Below are 23,527 nucleotides of genomic sequence, written 5' to 3' on the forward strand. Positions count from 1 at the left end.
TTTCAGATCCGAGTCAGGCGGGAAAAGTCGAGCCTGACTCGGATCGGCCTCAGATCGGGGGGGTTCGGATTTCAGAAATCCGAACCCGCTCACCCCTAGTTTATACGCATGTTTATGTAATATATTTACAATTACATAGTGTTGTGTTCTTGCCACACAAATATTCATGACTGCTGTGCAGCACAGTTTTGTTAATGCTGCCTTATTGGTTGTCACAGTTATATAAAGAGTTAAATTGAACAAAAAAAAAAACTAAACTTTTTTTCTTTGACAAGAAACAAATGTGTAGTGTGTTTTTTTTTTTTCTTACCTTGCAATACTGGAACTGCAGCACTTTAACGATTGCCTTGCAGGTCTCCAGAATGATGACTCCCAACGACTGAGGTGAGATGAGTGTCCCAAACTTCAGGTCTTCAAATGACCTTCCTGTAGCCAGGTACCTCAGGGTAGCCACCAGCCTCTTCAGCAGGGATTGCCCTCCGCCACCTTGTATCTTGCCTCTGAATGTGGGGGGGTCACCATAGTCAGCAACTCCTGGAAGGTGGCGTCATCCATGCGCAGGTAGTTGTGATAGTCATCCGGGTTATTGTCCTTGATATCCATCAGCAGGGACATGTGAGAGTGAGTATCCCTTTGCTGAAGCCACTCTTTGGTCCAGCATGTTCTTCTCCTTCGCTGGGCCCTCTCCTGGATCAACTGGACCCCAGCTTGGGCGACCAACACTTTATACTGATAGGGATGCATCAGCACAGAATTCAGGAACAGGATAGAATGCACACACTTGCAGGTAGATAACACACTTTGTAAAAGGTAAAAGCCAAATACAAAGCAGAGCACAGTAGCAATGTACAGGTTTCAGCTAGTATAAACCAAGCCTCATTAGTATCAGAGCAGAATGTGCACAGGGTAAAAATGGTGGCTGCTTTTATACACCCTAGCTAGCTCCTCCCTTTGTTATTATTGTTTGAATTTCCCACCAATCATGAAGAGCCTCTTCTCTTGTTTTGGGAAAGTGAAAAATGAAACTCAAGATTCGTGCGATCCGATGGATCGTGACATTGGAAGTCAAATTGGCAGGTTTTTGGACCAAATCGTGCTCACGACTGCCGGGGAGCTCCCGTGGAGAGTTCACGGCAAATCGTACACAATGTCGGATCCACTTTATCACTTTTCAGAGCTTAGTGAATCTGTCCCAGAAGACGTGTGGGTAGGCAGCATGTGCGCAGTAATGCACTTAGGGGGCTATTCATTACGATTTGCGATATAGAATTGTTACTTATCATTACAGATCGCATCACTTCAATGCGATCTATAGTTGTGATAAGTAGCAATTCAAGCACACTTACCTGTCTTGTGATGTGATGCAGTATATCGATGATCGGCAGTCCGGTCTTCACTTCTTTTTCTCTGTCTCTTCGGTTTTTTCTTTCATCTGCATGCCTCTGCGCATGTGTCGAACCACGGCAGCGGCAGCAGCAGTGGTGGGTAGGGAGAGGGGGGTTATCAGTAGGGGCAGAGTGCATGCACAGTATGGACGAGGTGACCTGGCATATACCGGGTCACTTACAATAGCGGCAGCAGGAGAAGGGACTGGAGACGTGGGACGCGGGGCAGTGGGCCGAGATGATCAACCTACTGTACTTAAAAGCTGCGGTAGGAGAAGGGGCAGTCCGACCGGCAGGGGTAGGAAAGGGGGGGGGGGGGCACTGGATCAGTGGGGGCAGCCAGCAGTCAGTCAGGAGGTGACCCGGCATATGCATGTACCCTGGGCAGCTTGGCTGGAGAAAAGGGGGCAGAGACAACAGGGAGAAGGCAGGAAGACAGCGGTCTTCACTGCTCTTCTCCCTTAACAGCACTGCTAACCCCATCCTGAGAGGGCGAATGCAGTGCTAGGCAGAGCTCTCTGTTCCTTTATGAATCGGATTCACCATACAGATGTATGGTGATGCGATACATATAGGAGCGGTTGCCCCGCTGGAGAGATGTAATAAGCTTCTCCAACGGTACATTGCTCTATGAATAGTATGAAGCAGAGAAGTGCCCTGTTTTCAGACAAACAGGACATTTCACTGCTTCATGAATAGACCCCTTAGTGACATCAGCGCACCTCCATCTTAGGTATGAAGTCCCGGACCAATCAGTAGAGGGAGAGGGTACTGAGTGCACTCCCCTCCTAACATTAATAACAGACAGACAAAAAGGTTAGAAGGCCCTGCTCACATGTTTACAATCTATAGAATCAGTTATACTATTACACATTCATTATATTATGATCTTTTGTAAAATCCAAACATTGTACAATCTAAAATCCCTAACACACAAATGCACACACACACACTAGGGTTAATTCTGTCAGAATCCAAGTAACCTACTAGTATAACTATGAAGTATGTTAGTAAACCCACACAAAAATAGGGAAAACATATAAATGCAACACATTTAGTCTATGACCAGGAATTGAACTCACAACCTTAGGATTATGAGGCTATAATGCTAACCACTATGCCACTGTGCAACATCTTCTACTTGATAAACTATTTTTATAGGTGCTGCTCATATTTTTGGCTTGTTTTTAGTTAAATGCACTCTACTAAATTATGTTATTGTTGGACCTTCCTAAAGAACACAGGAGTATAATGACTAATTACAGCAAACTTCTTTACTTTATACATTCTATACTCATACAAGAAGAAATCTGTGAACAACATCACTGGGAGTATAGTTACACTGACAGTGCTGTCAATCATTGGGACACAATGATGGTGTCACGATCCAGTGCAAGAATTCCTCTGTGGAGGACGGTGAGCCGAGGGGTTCGGGTGACTAGGGGAGTAACTAGACTAGGTCTCCTAGTTGCGGCCAAACCCAGGTTTGGCTAGACCTGCCCAGAGGCGCGGAGTCTAACTCACTTGGTGGTTTCTCCAGTGACCCCTTCAATTGGGATTTGGTTTTCAGCTGCACCAAGTGAGCAGGTCGCGGCCCTCTGGACAGGTACCTGGGAATGTCTGAAGACCGGAAACTATAAAGAATGCAATAGCATTGGAGGTGAATGGAATGAATGAACTCTGGAAATAGAACTGAATGCTATAAAACAGGCATGGACTGGAAACAGTTAAGTATGCAGAAAAACACAGACATATAGTGGGGATTGCTAAGGCAAGAGCAGAGTGGACTCAGAGAATATATGGGAATGCTAGAAATGATTGGAGCTGATTACCAGAGACAAGACACTGAGCAAAGAACACAGACATATACTGGAGATTGCACAGACAAGAGCAGAGCGGACTCAGGGAATATATGGGAATGCTGGAAATGATTGGAGCTGATTACCAGAGACAAAACACAAAGAGAAGTCAGGCATACACTAGGAGAGTGCTAAATGCAAGTGCAGATTTGCACTGACAAGACACAGGGAAGATTGACACAGATATGTGTTGGGAAGTCCAGCTGTGAGCTAATTAATACCAGCAGGTAATCTGACACCTCAGTGACACAAGGGAGCTGCAATACTAGCACCACATATACAAAGACACACAGACATAGAAAACAAAACAGACTGGATACTGGGAGAGAACTACTCTCAGACTAAGAATAGCTTGGAAGCTAATACTGGAAACTGGAGAACTGTGAACAGGCTGAAGTAACTCTCTGAAAGATTAGCACAGAGCAACGCTGGGATCACTGGAACAGAGAAGAAGTTGAACAGCAACTTCCTGGAGTTCTGGAGGTGGATTTATACCCAGGGGTAGCAGATTACTGGAGCACAGCATCAGCTGACTGAAATCATGCTACCATAGGTTACTGTCACATGAGAGGAACTGTCATGGCGGCGCCCATGATGGGAACTCTGATCCCCAGCACACACAGCCGACCATGGAAGCTCACAAAAAGCACCTAAGGCAGAATACTCAGCCCCACATCCATCACTGCACCAGATGTCTGGCCGCAAGGAAGTCAGGGGAAGCCGGCAAGGAGGTGAGAGAGGCTGATCCTAGGCTGAACCCTGACAGTACCCCCTCCTTTTAGGATGGGCACCGAACACCCTTAAAGGGTCAACTGGAACTCCTCAGAAGGACACAAAAAATATATTTGAAAAACACAGGAAACTCGAAAATCTTGATTGAAGATACAATAAGAACTGGAAAATTTAGAAGAACAAGGTTCCCAATACCAGATGGATTCTGAGACTAGTAATTGGAAGAAATAGTTAACTTGGTCCAAGAAAGGTTGGTCGCCAGGAAGTCATCGATTCTTCTTCTTTTTCCGAGACTTTTTTTAACCACTTGAAGAAGAAGAAGACTTAAGTTGCAAAGTGTCTTTCATGGGAACTACCGAAATTGTTTTTTCATCGTACTCAGGATCATAGTCAGAATCTGTGTTATAATTCATCATCCTTATGCCTCCTTGAGTCTTATCCTTCTGGACAGGTTGTTTTTGTATTGGATCTTTCTGAGAAGGACTCAAAGAAATGCATCTGAGCTTAATAGCAGAGGGTGGTACCCCAGAACTTGAGACTTTGTTGAGATGAGTATCCTCGAGAGAACTGTAAGGATAAGTTGGACCAAATTCTTTAATGACTGCCACAGTAAAGGATACTAAATCTGACAGCATCGGATCCTTTGAATCATAAATAGGCTCAACCCAGTCCCAAGCTTTACCTCGGAAAGATGAAATTATAAATTTTACTACATTAGTAGGCTTGATTTCAGACCATGGCGAAGATTTCATAATAGCGATGAAATGATCCACCAAGGCATAATACTGCTTTATATCTCCATCAAAAAGAATGGGCATAGAAAAACATCAGATGGATCCTGAGGGATACCTATAGATATAGTGGTAGCATCATTTTGTGAACCTCTTAACTTATGGGGCACTAAAATGTTTGACTTTGACACAACACTAGAAGATTCTTCCTTGAGTAAAGAACCGGAGATCTTCCCTTGGGATACAGATTTTGAAATCCCTTTTTGAGATGTAAAACTTGAGACTTTCCTCTGGACTATGAGACTTGATACCCCCTGCCGGTGTACATAACTAGAAACCTCCTCTGGAGGTATGATGCTTGAACCCCCATCTTGGGGAGTAACACTTGGAAACCCTTGTTCTTGGGGTACAAGACTTGAGACCCCCTCCTGGGGTAAGACACTTGAACTCTTCTTCGGAAATGTAATACTCGAAATCCCCCCATGGGGGATGGCACTAGGAATCCCAACCTGGGGTGAGACACTTGAAGTCCCCTCCAGGGGAATAACACCATGAACCCCATCTTGAGGCATTACACTGGGAACCCCGTCCTGGGGTAAAACAATTGGATTCCCCTCCTGGGGTATAACACTGGGAACCCCATCTTGGGATGAGGCACTTGAAATCCCCTCCTGGGGTATAACACTGGGAATCCCATCTTGAGGTATAACACTCGGAACCCCATCCTGGGGTGAGACACTTGAGGTCCCATCTTGGAGCATAACACTTGAAATTCCCCCTTGGGGCACAACACTGGAACCCCATCCTGGGGTGAGACACTTGAAGTCCCCTCCAGGAGAATAACACCACGAACCCCATCTTGGGGCATTACACTGGGAACCCCGTCCTGGGGTAAGACACTTGAATTCCCCTCCTGGGGTATAACACTGGGAACCCCATCTTGGGATGAGGCACTTGAAATCCCCTCCTGGGGTATAACCCTGGGAATCCCATCTTGAGGTATAACACTTGGAACCCCATCCTGGGGTGAGACACTTGAATTCCCCTCCTGGGGTATGACACTGAAAACCCCATCCTGGGGTGGAATACTTGAAATCCTTTTCTGGGGAAGAATATTTAAGGCTCCCTCTTGGGGCATAACACTAGGAACCCCCTCTTGGAGTATAGCATTAGAGGCCCCTCCTTGGGGTACGACACTTGAAACCCTCTCCTGGGGTATAGAGTCAGGAAACCCCTGTTGAGGTACTTGACTTGAGGCCCCTTCCTGGGAAACAAGATTCGAAACCTTCTTTTGGGGTGAGAGACTCAAGGCCCCCTCCTGGAGTACAGAACTTGACACTCCCTGTTGGAGTATGGGACCTAAAACCCCCTTCTGGGGAAGCTGACTTGGCTTTTCCTTTTGGGGTACGCAATATGAAACCCCCTTTTGGGATGCAAGAACACTGACTTCCTCCTGGGGTGAGTGGCTCAGAACCCCCTCGAGGTATGGAACTTGAGACCCTTTCTTGGGGAGTAATACTTGAAATTATGGCCCGCTCCTGGGGCATAACACTTGAAACTAAGGCCTCCCCTTGAGGCATGAAACTCGAAACGAAAGCCCTCTCCTGGGGCGTGAAACTCAAAACGATGGTCTCCTCTTGAGGCGTGTAACTCGAAATGAAGGTCCCCTCCTGGGGCATGAAACTCGAAACGAAGACCCCTCCCTGGGGTGTGAAACTTGAAATGAAAGCCCCCTCCTGGGGTACAACACTTGTAACCCCCTTCTGGGGTGAGAGATTTGAAACCTCCTCCTGGGGTGCGAGACTTGGGACCCCCTCCTGGGGTGCGAGACTTGGGACCCCCTCCTGGGGTGCGAGACTTGGGACCCCCTCCTGGGGTGCGAGACTTGGGACCTCCACTCGGGGTAAGGAAGTTGAGACCCCTCCTGGGGCGACTGACTGGAGTCCCGTATTGGGAAAAACAGAATCCGGACTGGGACCCCAATCGAAAACTTGAACTTTCTTTTGCTCAGTGGACATCACCTCCTTATCTGTAACTGAAGAAACGGGAATCACTGATGGATGATGGGGAGCACTGAAAGCGCAGACATTGGGAGTCACACACTTGTCACCACTTCTCAGTGGGCGCAGAGTACAGTCCTTAAGAAAGTGATCGTCATAACCGCAATATAAACAGAGATGCAGTTCCCGGCGTCGCTGACGTTCAACCTCAGTAAGTTTAGGGCGCAGAAAACTTTGATGCTTTACTTTCGTTTGTTTGGAAAAGCTGTTAGTCAAGTCAGGGGTAGCACTAGAAAGCTTGGGAATAACTTGAAAAATTTTGGGACGCAGATTTTGTAGTTGTTCTAGAAGCCAGTAGAAACTCTTGAAAGGTTCAGGGTCACGCATATCAGAAAATTGGGGAACCAGAGGACACTTGAGAGGTTCACTAGCTTGCACAGAAAATGTTTCATCTGTAGGTGTAATTGAAACTTCAGAACAAAACTGTAGAGAATTCACTGGTGGAACTTGTGGTGTGTCTGGGGACAAAGCAGCTAGAACTGAATGAATAACCATCATTTGACTAGAGAGTTCTGCTGTCTGACGGATTGCAAAGCTGTCTCCTGTGCAGTCACATGAAAGAGTAAATCCTGAAACCCTGCATCACCCTGGAACCCGGCGGCTTGCATATTGGGCTGTTCAAACTGTCACGATCCAGTGCAAGAATTCCTCTGTGGAGGACGGTGAGCCGAGGGGTTCGGGTGACTAGGGGAGTGAGTAGACTAGGACTCCTAGTGGCGGCCAAACCCAGGTTTGGCTAGACCTGCCCAGAGGTGCGGAGTCTAACTCACTTGGTGGTTTTCTCCAGTGACCCCTCCAATTGGGATTTGGTTTTCAGCTGCACCAAGTGAGCAGGTCGCGGCCCCCTGGACAGGTACCTGGGAATTTCAGAAGACCGGATCTATAAAGAATGCAATAGCACTGGAGGTGAATGGAATGAATGAATTCTGGAAATAGAACTGAATGCTATAAAACAGGCATGGACTGGAAACAGTTAAGTATGCAGAAAAACACAGACATATAGTGGGGATTGCTAAGGCAAGAGCAGAGTGGACTCAGAGAATATATGGGAATGCTAGAAATGATTGGAGCTGATTACCAGAGACAAGACACTGAGCAAAGAACACAGACATATACTGCAGATTGCACAGACAAGAGCAGAGTGGACTCAGGGAATATATGGGAATGCTGGAAATGATTGGAGCTGATTACCAGAGACAAAACACAAAGAGAAGTCAGGCATACACTAGGAGAGTGCTAAATGCAAGTGCAGATTTGCACTGACAAGACACAGGGCAGATTGACACAGATATGTGCTGGGAAGTCCAGCTGCGAGCTAATTAATCTGACACCTCAGTGACACAAGGGAGCTGCAATACTAGCACCACATATACAAAGACACACAGACATAGAAAACAAAACAGACTGGATACTGGGAGAGAACTACTCTCAGACTAAGAATAGCTTGGAAGCTAATACTGGAAACTGGAGAACTGTGAACAGGCTGAAGTAACTCTCTGAAAGATTAGCACAGAGCAACGCTGGGATCACTGGAACAGAGAAGAAGTTGAACAGCAACTTCCTGGAGTTCTGGAGGTGGATTTATACCCAGGGGTAGCAGATTACTGGAGCACAGCATCAGCTGACTGAAATCATGCTACCATAGGTTACTGTCACATGAGAGGAACTGTCATGGCGGCGCCCATGATGGGAACTCTGATCCCCAGCACACACAGCCGACCATGGAAGCTCACAAAAAGCACCTAAGGCAGAATACTCAGCCCCACATCCATCACTGCACCAGACGTCTGGCCGCAAGGAAGTCAGGGGAAGCCGGCAAGGAGGTGAGAGAGGCTGATCCTAGGCTGAACCCTGACAGTACCCCCTCCTTTTAGGGTGGGCACCGAACACCCTTAAAGGGTCAACTGGAACTCCTCAGAAGGACACAAAAAATATATTTGAAAAACACAGGAAACTCAAAAATCTTGATTGAAGATACAATAAGAACTGGAAAATTTAGAAGAACAAGGTTCCCAATACCAGATGGATTCTGAGACTAGTAATTGGAAGAAATAGTTAACTTGGTCCAAGAAAGGTTGGTCGCCAGGAAATCATCGATTCTTCTTCTTTTTCCGAGACTTTTTTTAACCACTTGAAGAAGAAGAAGACTTAAGTTGCAAAGTGTCTTTCATGGGAACTACCGAAATTGTTTTTTCATCGTACTCAGGATCATAGTCAGAATCTGTGTTATAATTCATCATCATTATGCCTCCTTGAGTCTTATCCTTCTGGACAGGTTGTTTTTGTATTGGATCTTTCTGAGAAGGACTCAAAGAAATGCATCTGAGCTTAATAGCAGAGGGTGGTACCCCAGAACTTGAGACTTTGTTGAGATGAGTATGCTCGAGAGAACTGTAAGGATAAGTTGGACCAAATTCTTTAATGACTGCCACAGTAAAGGATACTAAATCTGACAGCATCGGATCCTTTGAATCATAAATAGGCTCAACCCAGTCCCAAGCTTTACCTCGGAAAGATGAAATTATAAATTTTACTACATTAGTAGGCTTGATTTCAGACCATGGCGAAGATTTCATAATAGCGATGAAATGATCCACCAAGGCATAATACTGCTTTATATCTCCATCAAAAAGAATGGGCATAGAAAAACATCAGATGGATCCTGAGGGATACCTATAGATATAGTGGTAGCATCATTTTGTGAACCTCTTAACTTATGGGGCACTAAAATGTTTGACTTTGACACAACACTAGAAGATTCTTCCTTGAGTAAAGAACCGGAGATCTGCCCTTGGGATACAGATTTTGAAATCCCTTTTTGAGATGTAAAACTTGAGACTTTCCTCTGGACTATGAGACTTGATACCCCCTGCCGGTGTACATAACTAGAAACCTCCTCTGGAGGTATGATGCTTGAACCCCCATCTTGGGGAGTAACACTTGGAAACCCTTGTTCTTGGGGTACAAGACTTGAGACCCCCTCCTGGGGTAAGACACTTGAACTCTTCTTCGGAAATGTAATACTCGAAATCCCCCCATGGGGGATGGCACTAGGAATCCCAACCTGGGGTGAGACACTTGAAGTCCCCTCCAGGGGAATAACACCATGAACCCCATCTTGAGGCATTACACTGGGAACCCCGTCCTGGGGTAAAACAATTGGATTCCCCTCCTGGGGTATAACACTGGGAACCCCATCTTAGGATGAGGCACTTGAAATCCCCTCCTGGGGTATAACACTGGGAATCCCATCTTGAGGTATAACACTCGGAACCCCATCCTGGGGTGAGACACTTGAGGTCCCATCTTGGAGCATAACACTTGAAATTCCCCCTTGGGGCACAACACTGGAACCCCATCCTGGGGTGAGACACTTGAAGTCCCCTCCAGGAGAATAACACCACGAACCCCATCTTGGGGCATTACACTGGGAACCCCGTCCTGGGGTAAGACACTTGAATTCCCCTCCTGGGGTATAACACTGGGAACCCCATCTTGGGATGAGGCACTTGAAATCCCCTCCTGGGGTATGACACTGAAAACCCCATCCTGGGGTGGAATACTTGAAATCCTTTTCTGGGGAAGAATATTTAAGGCTCCCTCTTGGGGCATAACACTAGGAACCCCCTCTTGGAGTATAGCATTAGAGGCCCCTCCTTGGGGTACGACACTTGAAACCCTCTCCTGGGGTATAGAGTCAGGAAACCCCTGTTGAGGTACTTGACTTGAGGCCCCTTCCTGGGAAACAAGATTCGAAACCTTCTTTTGGGGTGAGAGACTCAAGGCCCCCTCCTGGAGTACAGAACTTGACACTCCCTGTTGGAGTATGGGACCTAAAACCCCCTTCTGGGGAAGCTGACTTGGCTTTTCCTTTTGGGGTACGCAATATGAAACCCCCTTTTGGGATGCAAGAACACTGACTTCCTCCTGGGGTGAGTGGCTCAGAACCCCCTCGAGGTATGGAACTTGAGACCCTTTCTTGGGGAGTAATACTTGAAATTATGGCCCGCTCCTGGGGCATAACACTTGAAACTAAGGCCTCCCCTTGAGGCATGAAACTCGAAACGAAAGCCCTCTCCTGGGGCGTGAAACTCAAAACGATGGTCTCCTCTTGAGGCGTGTAACTCGAAATGAAGGTCCCCTCCTGGGGCATGAAACTCGAAACGAAGACCCCTCCCTGGGGTGTGAAACTTGAAATGAAAGCCCCCTCCTGGGGTACAACACTTGTAACCCCCTTCTGGGGTGAGAGATTTGAAACCTCCTCCTGGGGTGCGAGACTTGGGACCCCCTCCTGGGGTGCGAGACTTGGGACCCCCTCCTGGGGTGCGAGACTTGGGACCCCCTCCTGGGGTGCGAGACTTGGGACCTCCACTCGGGGTAAGGAAGTTGAGACCCCTCCTGGGGCGACTGACTGGAGTCCCGTATTGGGAAAAACAGAATCCGGACTGGGACCCCAATCGAAAACTTGAACTTTCTTTTGCTCAGTGGACATCACCTCCTTATCTGTAACTGAAGAAACGGGAATCACTGATGGATGATGGGGAGCACTGAAAGCGCAGACATTGGGAGTCACACACTTGTCACCACTTCTCAGTGGGCGCAGAGTACAGTCCTTAAGAAAGTGATCGTCATAACCGCAATATAAACAGAGATGCAGTTCCCGGCGTCGCTGACGTTCAACCTCAGTAAGTTTAGGGCGCAGAAAACTTTGATGCTTTACTTTAGTTTGTTTGGAAAAGCTGTTAGTCAAGTCAGGGGTAGCACTAGAAAGCTTGGGAATAACTTGAAAAATTTTGGGACGCAGATTTTGTAGTTGTTCTAAAAGCCAGTAGAAACTCTTGAAAGGTTCAGGGTCACGCATATCAGAAAATTGGGGAACCAGAGGACACTTGAGAGGTTCACTAGCTTGCACAGAAAATGTTTCATCTGTAGGTGTAATTGAAACTTCAGAACAAAACTGTAGAGAATTCACTGGTGGAACTTGTGGTGTGTCTGGGGACAAAGCAGCTAGAACTGAATGAATAACCATCATTTGACTAGAGAGTTCTGCTGTCTGACGGATTGCAAAGCTGTCTCCTGTGCAGTCACACGAAAGAGTAAATCCTGAAACCCTGCATCACCCTGGAACCCGGCGGCTTGCATATTGGGCTGTTCAAACTGTCACGATCCAGTGCAAGAATTCCTCTGTGGAGGACGGTGAGCCGAGGGGTTCGGGTGACTAGGGGAGTGAGTAGACTAGGACTCCTAGTGGCGGCCAAACCCAGGTTTGGCTAGACCTGCCCAGAGGTGCGGAGTCTAACTCACTTGGTGGTTTTCTCCAGTGACCCCTCCAATTGGGATTTGGTTTTCAGCTGCACCAAGTGAGCAGGTCGCGGCCCCCTGGACAGGTACCTGGGAATTTCAGAAGACCGGATCTATAAAGAATGCAATAGCACTGGAGGTGAATGGAATGAATGAATTCTGGAAATAGAACTGAATGCTATAAAACAGGCATGGACTGGAAACAGTTAAGTATGCAGAAAAACACAGACATATAGTGGGGATTGCTAAGGCAAGAGCAGAGTGGACTCAGAGAATATATGGGAATGCTAGAAATGATTGGAGCTGATTACCAGAGACAAGACACTGAGCAAAGAACACAGACATATACTGCAGATTGCACAGACAAGAGCAGAGTGGACTCAGGGAATATATGGGAATGCTGGAAATGATTGGAGCTGATTACCAGAGACAAAACACAAAGAGAAGTCAGGCATACACTAGGAGAGTGCTAAATGCAAGTGCAGATTTGCACTGACAAGACACAGGGCAGATTGACACAGATATGTGCTGGGAAGTCCAGCTGCGAGCTAATTAATACCAGCAGGTAATCTGACACCTCAGTGACACAAGGGAGCTGCAATACTAGCACCAAATATACAAAGTCACACAGACATAGAAAACAAAACAGACTGGATACTGGGAGAGAACTACTCTCAGACTAAGAATAGCTTGGAAGCTAATACTGGAAACTGGAGAACTGTGAACAGGCTGAAGTAACTCTCTGAAAGATTAACACAGAGCAACGCTGGGATCACTGGAACAGAGAAGAAGTTGAACAGCAACTTCCTGGAGTTCTAGAGGTGGATTTATACCCAGGGTAGCAGATTACTGGAGCACAGCATCAGCTGACTGAAATCATGCTACCATAGGTTAGGAGGGATGTGCAGGCTCGGTTCTACTCGGTTCCATTCGTTTTTTTTTCCAGAATCTTATTGGGTTTCAGCTGTCACGAGTTTTGGATAGCCAATAAGATTCGGTAAAAAAAACCGAACGGAACCGAGTAGAACCGAGCCTGCACATCCCTGGCTTAGGAGTACTGTCACATGAGAGGAACTGTCATGGCGGCGCCCATGATGGGAACTCCGATCCCCAGCACACACAGCCGACCATGGAAGCTCACAAAAAGCACCTAAGGCAGAATACTCAGCCCCACATCCATCACTGCACCAGACGTCTGACCGCAAGGAAGTCAGGGGAAGCCGGCAAGGAGGTGAGAGAGGCCGATCCTAGGCTGAACCCTGACAGATGGTGTTTTAATTATATTTTTGTGATTGTATTCCAAATTTATCTAGACAGACATAAATCCACAAATGAATAACATAAAGCATTAAACAGCCTGCAGACTTCATTTTGCTGAAGACAGACTATCATTAAGGCACAAAGGTGCTTCGCTTGGACCTGTGAACAATAGTACAAGATCTAGATACAGTCATACGCTATTATCAGTCGTCCCAATAAAATGGACTTCTTAAAACATGCTGCCACTGGGAGCAATAACTCCCAGCACTACCTCAGTCTTTTCATCACATAGTAGCTACAAAGACTCAAGTAAGAGGTCCATGTTCTGCATGATGCTGCCTATCTGACTTCTTCTGTAACAACCAGTATTATATTATATATTCTTGACATGTTGGCTCACAAAACATATTACTTTTTTTGTACTGCACTTAAGCAAATTTCATCTACTTATTTAAATTCTCTTTTTTTCAGAGAGAAGTCATATATGTACAAAAGTAAAGCATAGGTAAAGAAAATAGGGGTATGTACATTATACAGGATTTCAATACACTTATTAACAACAAAAATTAACCTGATATAAAACTACATTACAACAAATTATCTCCGGCGTCGAAAAAAGAAGTGTTTTGCAGGTTGCAGTCTGCTTCCTTAGACAAGTGTCGCCTTTGGATACCACACAGTGAAATTATTATTATTGATTTAAAATTATTATTTATATGTTTTATTTTGTATTAATTTCTTACTGTTTTAAATCTATGGACCTGATTCAGGGGTGAACACAGCTGAGTGATTATTTGCTACTGCACATGCTGGAAAAGTCTTGAAAACCCCAACAGTGCATGCGTTCACCTGAGTGTGCGCAGCCGCAGAGACGTGCTGTTGCACATGGGAGCAGAGCCGTAACTAGACTTTATGGTGCCCTGTGCCAGAGAGAGCATTGGTGCCCCCCCACCATTTTTTTTTAAATAGGCACCTGAAAAGGAAGGGGAAGGGCCAGGGAAGAGATATGGGAGGGCAGGAGAAGCTGGGGATAAAAGAAGAGGAAGCTGTAAGTGAGAATGATAATAAACTGGTAAATAGACAGGCCCCCAACAGCACCCTCTGCCCTGCGGTGCCCTGTGCCATGGCAATTGTCACACTACCCTAGTTACAGCCCTGCATGGGAGTGCTGGCATTAGAACTGCTGATGCAAGACCATGGGCCACGTGTAATAAGGTGAGAGTTTAGAAAATGTGAGAGTAACCTCTCATACTTTTTATACTCGCCCAATGTAATAGAGTCTGAGAACAGGCAAATTCACATGTTTTTCAGACTCAAAAAAACTCTCACAATTTAAACTCTCATCTAGATGTTTTCTCATTTTGAAGATACAACTCGACCAATATAATAATGTGAGAGTTTATTGCTAAACTCTCACATTTTCTAAACTCTCACCCTATTACATTTGGCCCCATGGGCGTTCCTGAGAGTTTGCCTGTAGCGAACGCAAAAAGAAAAAGGCTTTCTCATGGACATGTTATGGGCATGTCAGCGAACACAGCTGTGTTCCCAAACTCAGGGCTGCAGTCACTGAAACCATGTTTAAGCAATTTCAGAAAGAGACACTGCTCCAACCACAATCTGGTCCAAGGGTCCATGGCAAACGCAATGGTGCGCTGATGGTGGTATGAATACCCCTAAATTGCTAGAGAGAAATAATCGCTGTCCAGACAATAATTGTGGTTCCAAAGCACAAAAATTCTTATTGCATTCAAAAAGAAAGGTACACACTTTGATCTAGCACAATTAGCGCAAAGACAATTAAACACAGAAAATAAGATACAGCCCAATACGTACGCGTGTGCACTGGTCCCTGCATACAGTCATCAGTCCAGAAGCCTGTGGTCATCCAAGGAGAATGGCTGTATGTTTGGATCAGCAAGCAGGCTATATACTTTACAGATCACAGATAACAACAACGTAGACAGACAAACATAATTCCATTGATTCTTGCTCTTGATCTTTGTAGTACGCTGTAGTTCATAGAACAGTTCATATGTTGTCACTAGGGGTATGTCCCAATTCTCCAACAATGTCTTGAGATTGCATTGTCTTTCTTTAACTGGTTTAAGACACTACATGCAGAGTATACATTCTAAACAATAATTTCCTATGATCCATAACCATCGAACGCAAGATGCAACTCCCTCGCTGATAGACTCGAATATCTGGATATAAACAGGGTGTCAGTATAGTACCAAACATGCCATGTCTACCATGTTGTATACCTTAAATATCATATATGCACACTTTATAACATAATGATTGTCTAACAAAACCTTTTCTTAATGCTAGGGAACCTTTTCTATATGTGCTTGCATAAGTAATAGTGAGATATTTACAGGAATTCAGCAGTGTGTGTTGTGCGTCTGAACGCAGCGCAAACGCTGCGCTGCGTGCATGTGTCATGTATCATGCAAACATGTGCTGTATGTATTTTATTCATTAATGTGTGTCTGAATATGTGTCATGGATTAATATATATATATATATATTAATATATATATATATATATATATATATATATTATATAGCTTTCTCCAGTAACTGGGTTTTTTTATATTATATCCATCTGAAGATAATTACAAAAGATCATATATAATGAAGTTTTCCCTGCTCACAGGTGGAGCAAGCCTTGGAAAGAAGTCTGGTCATTTAACAAAGGCTTTTCTATGCTTATTTAGAATACAATTGTTAGTTCTTCTTAAAAACATCAGCTTTGGACACAAGGCAAACAATTGCTAATGATATTCAAACTTCTGACAATTGTTTCTAACTCTACATTCAGAACACTTCAATTGTGCATATCAGTGTCTGGGTTACATTTCAATTGCCACAGACATACTGTATCTGTATGCAGAGCTTCTCAATTTATATGCAAAACACTCACAGTATCTTTGTGTATTTTTAATTACTTTTCTCAGACATACTCCTGCTTCTCACACACTTGGCTAAACCTTGAATGATATATATGTATATGCATTTGTGTGCATTGGCTTGCTTCCAACGCAGAGTAGTGTCCGATTTTACTCTTTATCAGCCCATAAACGACTAGATCGTCAGATAATAATTACAAATGATCATAACCAATTATTTGACTTCGACAGTGGAGGTGTTCAGTACCACCAGCATAGTTACACTATCCATGAACATTAAAAGTGGGTTTCTCATGGCTCACACAGTGCGGCACATGCTAATGCACAAGAGGAAGGATGAAGCTAGCATTAGCATATGACCACCGCTGCGACTATGCAAAAATCACAACCGCAGCTGCAATAGTGTCCAGCTCTGAATTAGGCCCTATATGTTATTTTATCATTCAGTTGCTATTTTTAATATTATTATGTGAAGTTTTTAGCATATGCTATTTTGATCTTCTGATATAGATTATTTGTGCTATTAACGTGAATAAATTATAGGAGTACTTTACAACACATTTTAAACACAGTAGTTGTTACTGATACTGTCTGTCCACTATATTAGAATATTAACACTCCAGGACAAGAACATTAATATTAATCATTTAATAAAGAGCATTTGACCCTTACTTGCAATCAGAGCTGTAACTAGACTTTTTGGTGCCCTGTGCCAGAGAGGGCATTGCCCCCCCCCCATTGTTTTTCAAATAGGGACATAAGATGCGCACCTGAAAAAGGGCCATGGCCTCATGGGGAAGGGCCAGGGAAGAGATAGGGGAGGCCAGGAGATGCTGGGGATAAAAGAAGAGGATGCTACAAGTGAGAATGATAATACACAGAATTGACAGGCCCAAACAGCGCCCACAGCCCTGCGGTGCCCTGTGCCATGGCACAGGTCGCGCCACTCTAGTTACAGCCCTGCTTGCAATATAGAATGTTTATGTTTGCTATAGCTCAGTATATTTTGTGAATGAAATGATGATTCAGAGTTGGTTTGAGATTTGCCATTTATTAGGGTTTAAGACAGCGCAGAAACCTGTCAGAATCCTGGCACTGGCATCCTGACCGCCGGTCTCTCGAAGGTTAGTTGCCAGGTTAGGGGGTGGGTTAGGGTTAGGGGTTATGGTTAGGTACTAGGGTTGCAGGGAGGGGGAGGTTAGGTATAGGCACTAGGGAAGAGGTTAGGTTCAGGCATCGGGGAGGAAGGGTTAGGGTAGGGAGAGGGGGAGGGTTAGGATACCAACCGACTTTAGCACATAATTTTGCAGTGGCCGGGTACGTGCGTCCGCACACTTGTGTTCCTTGCTGAATCAGGCCTTATGTCTGTACAACTTACCACATCCAAAGAGGACGGTTGATCCATTTCAGGGTTGTGCTTTTCATGCTCCTCTCAGACACTCTCCACCATGAGAGTTTGGGAGGCTCTCTGCAGCTCCTACTCATGGATGAATTTCAGCAGGTCAAAACACCACAAGGTACTGGTATAAACTAGGGGTGAGCGGGATCAGATTTCTGAAATCCGAACCCCCCGAGCCCCCCCGATCCGAGGCCGATCCGAGTCAGGCTCGACTTTTCCCGTCTGACTCGGATCTGAAATCGAGGCAAAACGTCATCATCCCGTCTTCCGGGTCTCGCGGGTTTTGGATCCTATATAAGGTACCTGCGTCGGCGCCATTTTCTTACTCGGCTGTGGACAGTGAAGAGGGAGGGTGGGAGTTAGGGCTGGCTGGGCTGTGTAGTGTAGTGTAGTGTTGTGCTGTGCTGCGCTGTGCTGCTGTTGTCCATAGGGGCTGTGTCCACTCCTTCAAAGTCCATAGGGGCTGGCTGGACTGTGTTGTGCAGTCAGTTGTCCATAGGGGCTGTGTCCACTCCAAAGTCCTGTGCAGTGTCCCAGTCCTAAAGGGGTGCTGTAGTGTTGTCCAGGGGGTGCTCTGTCCATCAGGGGTGCTCCCCCCAAGTGCAAAAAAAAATATTTTTTCTGTGTTTGTGAATTGTGTGAACTGTGGCATTAGTAAAGGGCCGGCTGGCTTGTCCGTTAAAGGGTGCTGTAACCCCCAAAGTACACTCCAAACAAAAAAAAAATATATATAATTTCTGTGTTTGTGAATTGTGTGCACTGTGGCTGCACGTGCATCAATAAAGGAGCAGCACCAAGCGTGCGCCTGTGTCATAAGTAAAGGACCAGCTGGCTTGTCAGTTAAAGGGTGCTGTAACCCCCAAAGTACACTCCAAACAAAATAAAAAAATATTTTCTGTGTTTGTGAATTGTGTGCACTGTGGCTGCACGTGCATCAACAAAGGAGCAGCGCCAAGCGTGCGCCTGTGTCCCATAAGTAAAGGGCCAGCTGGCTTGTCCATTAAAGGGTGCTGTAACCCCCAAAGTACACTCCAAACAAAATAAAAAAATATTTTCTGTGTTTGTGAATTGTGTGCGCAGTAGCTGCACGTGCAGCAACAAAGTAGTGCCAAGCGTGCGTCTGTGTCATAAGTAAAGGGCCGGCTGGCTTGACCGTTAAAGGGTGCAGTAACCCCCAAAGTAAACTCCAAACAAAATAAAAAAATATTTTCTGTGTTTGTGAATTGTGTGCACTGTGGCTGCACGTGCATCAACAAAGGAGCAGCGCCAAGCGTGCGCCTGTTTCCCATAAGTAAAGGGCCGGCTGGCTTGCCCGTTAAAGGGTGCTGTAACCCCCAAAGTACACTCCAAACAAAATAAAAAAATATTTTCTGTGTTTGTGAATTGTGTGCACTGTGGCTACACGTGAATCAACAAAGGAGCAGCGCCAAGTGTGCGCCTGTGTCCCATAAGTAAAGAGCTGGCTGGCTCATTTCTTAAAGGGTGGTGTAACCCACAAAGTGCACTACTCTCCAGCAAAAATAAAAAAATATTTTCTTTGTTTGTGTGCGCCTTAGCCACACGTATATATCAATATAACATAAATGGAGGACCAAACTTTCTCCGATAAAAATAAAATAGGGAAAGATCAAGAACCACTTCCTCCTAGTGCTGTTGCTGCTGCTGGGAGTTGTTCATCATCCCAGAGAGGAAGTAGGAACACCACTACTTTTACTAAACAATTGACCCTCCAACAGTCCCTAGCGAGGAGGATGAAGTACGACAGCAGTCATCCTGAAGCAAAACGTATAACTGAGGCCTTGACTGCTATGTTTGTGTTAGACGTGCGTCCGGTATCCGCCATTAGTGCAGTGGGATTTAGACAATTGATGGAGGTAGTGTGTCCCCAGTTCCAAATCCCGTCTAGATTCCACCTGCATCCTCAAAGCAGCAGCGACAAGCGTGCGTCTGTCTGTCAAAGGGTGGAGTAACCCCAAAGTGCGCTCCACAAAAAATAAAATAATCTTCTTTTTTTCTGTGTTTGTGTGTGAAATGTATGCGCAGTAGCCGCACCTGCATCCTCAAAGCAGCAGCGACAAGCGTGCGTCTGTCTGTTAAAGGGTGGTGTAACCCTCAAAGTGCGCTCCACAAAAAATAAAAAATTCTTTTTTTTCCTGTCTTTGTGAATTGTGTGGGCTGTAGCCGCACCTGCATCCTCAAAGCAGCAGCGACAAGCGTGCGTCTGTCTGTTAAAGGATTACATCGGTGACAGCATCCAAGTAGGCATGTCAGACAGTTCGTACATGTACTGGCAGGAAAAAGAGGCAATTTGGAGGCCCCTGTACAAAATGGCTCTATTTTACCTGAGTTGCCCCCCCTCAAGTGTGCGCTCCAAAAGAGTGTTTAGTGCAGCCGGGAACCTTGTCAGCAAAAGGCGTAGGAGGTTGCTTCCACAAAATGTGGAGAACATGATGTTCATAAAAATGAATTATCAACTCTTCCAGGGAGACCAGCCTCCAGAACGTACAGAGGGACGTGTGGTGGTGGATTCCAGTGGGGACGAATTGATACTCTGTGAGGATGAGGATGTACACAACACTGAAGAGGGTGAGGAATCGGTGAATGAGGAGGATGAGGACGACATCTTGCCTCCGCAGAGCCAGTTTGTGCAGGGCCAGATTAATTGCCAGCTTGTTTTGTGGGGGCCCAAACGAACCAATCATTTCAGCCATCGTGTGGCAGACCCTGGCACTGAAATGATTGGTTTGTAAAAGTGTGCATGTCCTGTTTATACAACATAAGGGTGGGTGGGAGGGCCCAAGGATAATTCCATCTTGCACCTCTTTTTTTTTTTGCATTATGTACTGTTTGGGGCCTAGTTTTTCAAACTGCCATCCTGTCTGCCACTGCAGTGTCACTCCTAGATGGGCCACGTGTTTGTGCCGCCCACTCGTGTCGCTTAGCATAGTCATCCATCTACCTCAGTGCAACCTTTTGGACATAAAAACACTATTGTGAGGTGTGAGGTGTTCAGAATAGACTGGAAATGAGTGGAAATTAAGGTTTTTGAGGTTAATAATAGCAGAGGAGCAGAAAAATCAACACATTCTGTGATTTTAGCTGTTTTTATGCTTTTTTAAAAAAAAAATACAGATCCAAAACACAAAACCCAGAACCCAAAACACCGAAGGGTGGTTTTGGCAAAACCAATCCTCATCCAAAACACGAAGAAAGATCCAGATCCAAAACCAAAACTCGAAAAGTGGCCGGTGCACACCCCTAGTATAAACATCATCTGCCCCCGCTCCTGATGCCCGTGACTCCTGCTGCATTTTGTATTCCTTGACATACACTGTACGGAGGTTTTGTATTTTGCACTTAGCCCACTTTGGACAGGCCTCGTTGTGGTACGGCAAGCTGTAGGTGACTATGCAATCAATGGCAGAAGCTTTTTTCTCCTTATTATTGTATTCCTTTGTTTTGATCTTCCAAAAGCATTCGTTGCTTCGATAATGCTCCAGAAATCCAGTGATAAATTGGCGCTCTCTTGCACTGGTCATTTCTGTTGGTATACAGAACAAAAACTGTATTAAGTCATAGTTTGAATGTTTTACAAGTTTGTTTATAATAGTTTATATGTTTTTTATGTGTTTGAAATAAATTTCAGTGTCAGTGTATTTTCATAGTACATGTATCTGCACCATTGAGTTGGCTTTATAATAAAAACAAATTTGGGGAACAACTTGCTTTGTGCTACACTGGCATAACATGCCTGGGACAGTGGGTACTTTGGGGGTGCTGTGGATATTAAATATTGATGGCCCACTACTTTGGTGGAATTGGGTACATTGGTGGGGCAGGGGTTAATACACATGGGTGGGGCAGAGGCTAATACACATTGGAGGGGCGGGGGTTAATACACATTGGTGGGACAGGGGTTAATACACATTGTTGGCATAGTGGCTAATATTGGTGTGGCAGGGGTTAATACACATTGGTGTGGCAGGGGTTAATACACATTGGTGGGGCAGGGGTTAATACACATTGTTGTTATAGTGGCTAACATTGGTGTGGCAGGGGTTAATACACATTGGTGTGGCAGGGGTTAATACACATTGGCGGGGCAGGGGTTAATACACATGGGTGTGGCAGAGGTTAATACACATTGGTGGGGCAAGGGTTAATACACATGGGTGTGGCAGGGGTTAATACACATTGGTGGGCCAGGGGTTAATAAACATTGGTGGGCCAGGGGTTAACACACATTGGTGGGGAAGTGGTTAAGACACATTGGTGGGGCAAATACAGTGGAATACATGCAATGTATATACTCACTAGAAAAGAATAGCCAAATCTCCCCAGACAATCAACGCTGCTGCGGCTGCTCTCTCCACGTCGTCTGTCACAAAATGGAGGAAGGTAGTGACCAGGGACTGTCAACACATCGTAAATCGTACATCGCATCGTTCATCAAGCAAAACACCGAACAATGTGTGTCACATCGTGCATGATTGGTCGAAATCTTCCTGCAGATTCAGTTGATCAACTATGCCGATACACGACACGACGCAGGGGGCGAATCGGCATTGTAATTGTCCAGAAAAACTCCACTTTTTACGAGATTGGTCGCTCCGATCAATCGAAAACGGCCAAATCGCACCGTGTATGGGGGCTTTTAGAATCTTTGTTTAACATAGGCACAATCTTTGTATTTCAATGCTTTAAGTCTATTGTTGGTGCAATTATTTAAGTGATTAAAGGCGGGGAATAAATAGCAGTTCTATATCCTCTGACGAAATTACCAGGGTGTAAAGAAACGCATTAGAAAGACTGCTTTTATCCTCTACAATACTGCTGCCACTTACTGCAGGGACCCAGAGAGGAAGCTGGCCTACTTTGTCCTATTATCACAACCCTAAGCAGCTACAGGCATTAACATCAGCATTAAGTTCTACTGATATTATCAGACAGAGGGTCTCTTTCAGACCCAGTCGCAAGCACAGAATTACTCGCAACCGGATCGATGGTTAGCCCTGCACACGCGCAGCGGCCGCACTGCGGGTGCGCAAGCCCCGGAGCGAGAGGGAAACTCTCTCGCTCCAGAGCTCTCTACAAAAGGGGCGGCTGTCGATGTTGATAGACAGCTCTCCCCGTTTAGTAGGCGGGTCAGGGGGTGGTTTCCAAAACGGAGGCGTTCCTTAACGAACGCCTACCGTTTTGTGGGCGGCCGCACTGACATCATCAGTGATGTTAGCGGGGAGTTTCCTACTCTTTCAGAGCAGGAAGCTCCCTGGGGCTTGCGGCTGCCGAGACCAACCTTAGGGTCTCGTCGCAAGCCCCGATGGTCGCGATGGTGTTCACCATCGCGACCATCAACCTGGTTGGTCGTTAAGCTGTGGGTGGTAACCCACAGCTTACCTAACTACCAGGAGGCCGTACTTCAAAAATGAAGCGGCCGCCCTCATTCAGAACGAGCTTTAGGTTCTTGCGAGCTCCTCTGAATGAGGGCCAGACTCCCTAGGAAATCGGGAGCTCCGGTCCAACACATGTGATTTACCCGACAAACAACACCCCCCACAGGGTAGAGACGGTGGTCTTACCTAGGTAAGAGAGCGGGGATGCTGGTAACATCCACGGACCATCGAGGACAGCTGCAACAAAGAACGGATGGATCAGAGACTCCCTCACATATGCTGCAAGGGTAAGCAGCCTTGAACTGCTCAGCTAAAAATATCACTTAAAAATTCAGTGGAGCGAGTGTGTTCACTTTGTTACAATATTCTAGAGACGGGATATCGGTCTCAATACCAACATCCGAATCCCGACAAGGGACTTAAGATAGGCATCGAAATACAGATGCCTATCTTAATCTCGTTGCCAGAACGCCGAAGGACGCCAGCACGAAT

Source organism: Taudactylus pleione, unplaced genomic scaffold (assembly GCF_031769625.1).
Source record: "Taudactylus pleione unplaced genomic scaffold, aTauple2 ptg000386l, whole genome shotgun sequence".
Taxonomy (NCBI): Eukaryota; Metazoa; Chordata; class Amphibia; order Anura; family Myobatrachidae; genus Taudactylus; species Taudactylus pleione.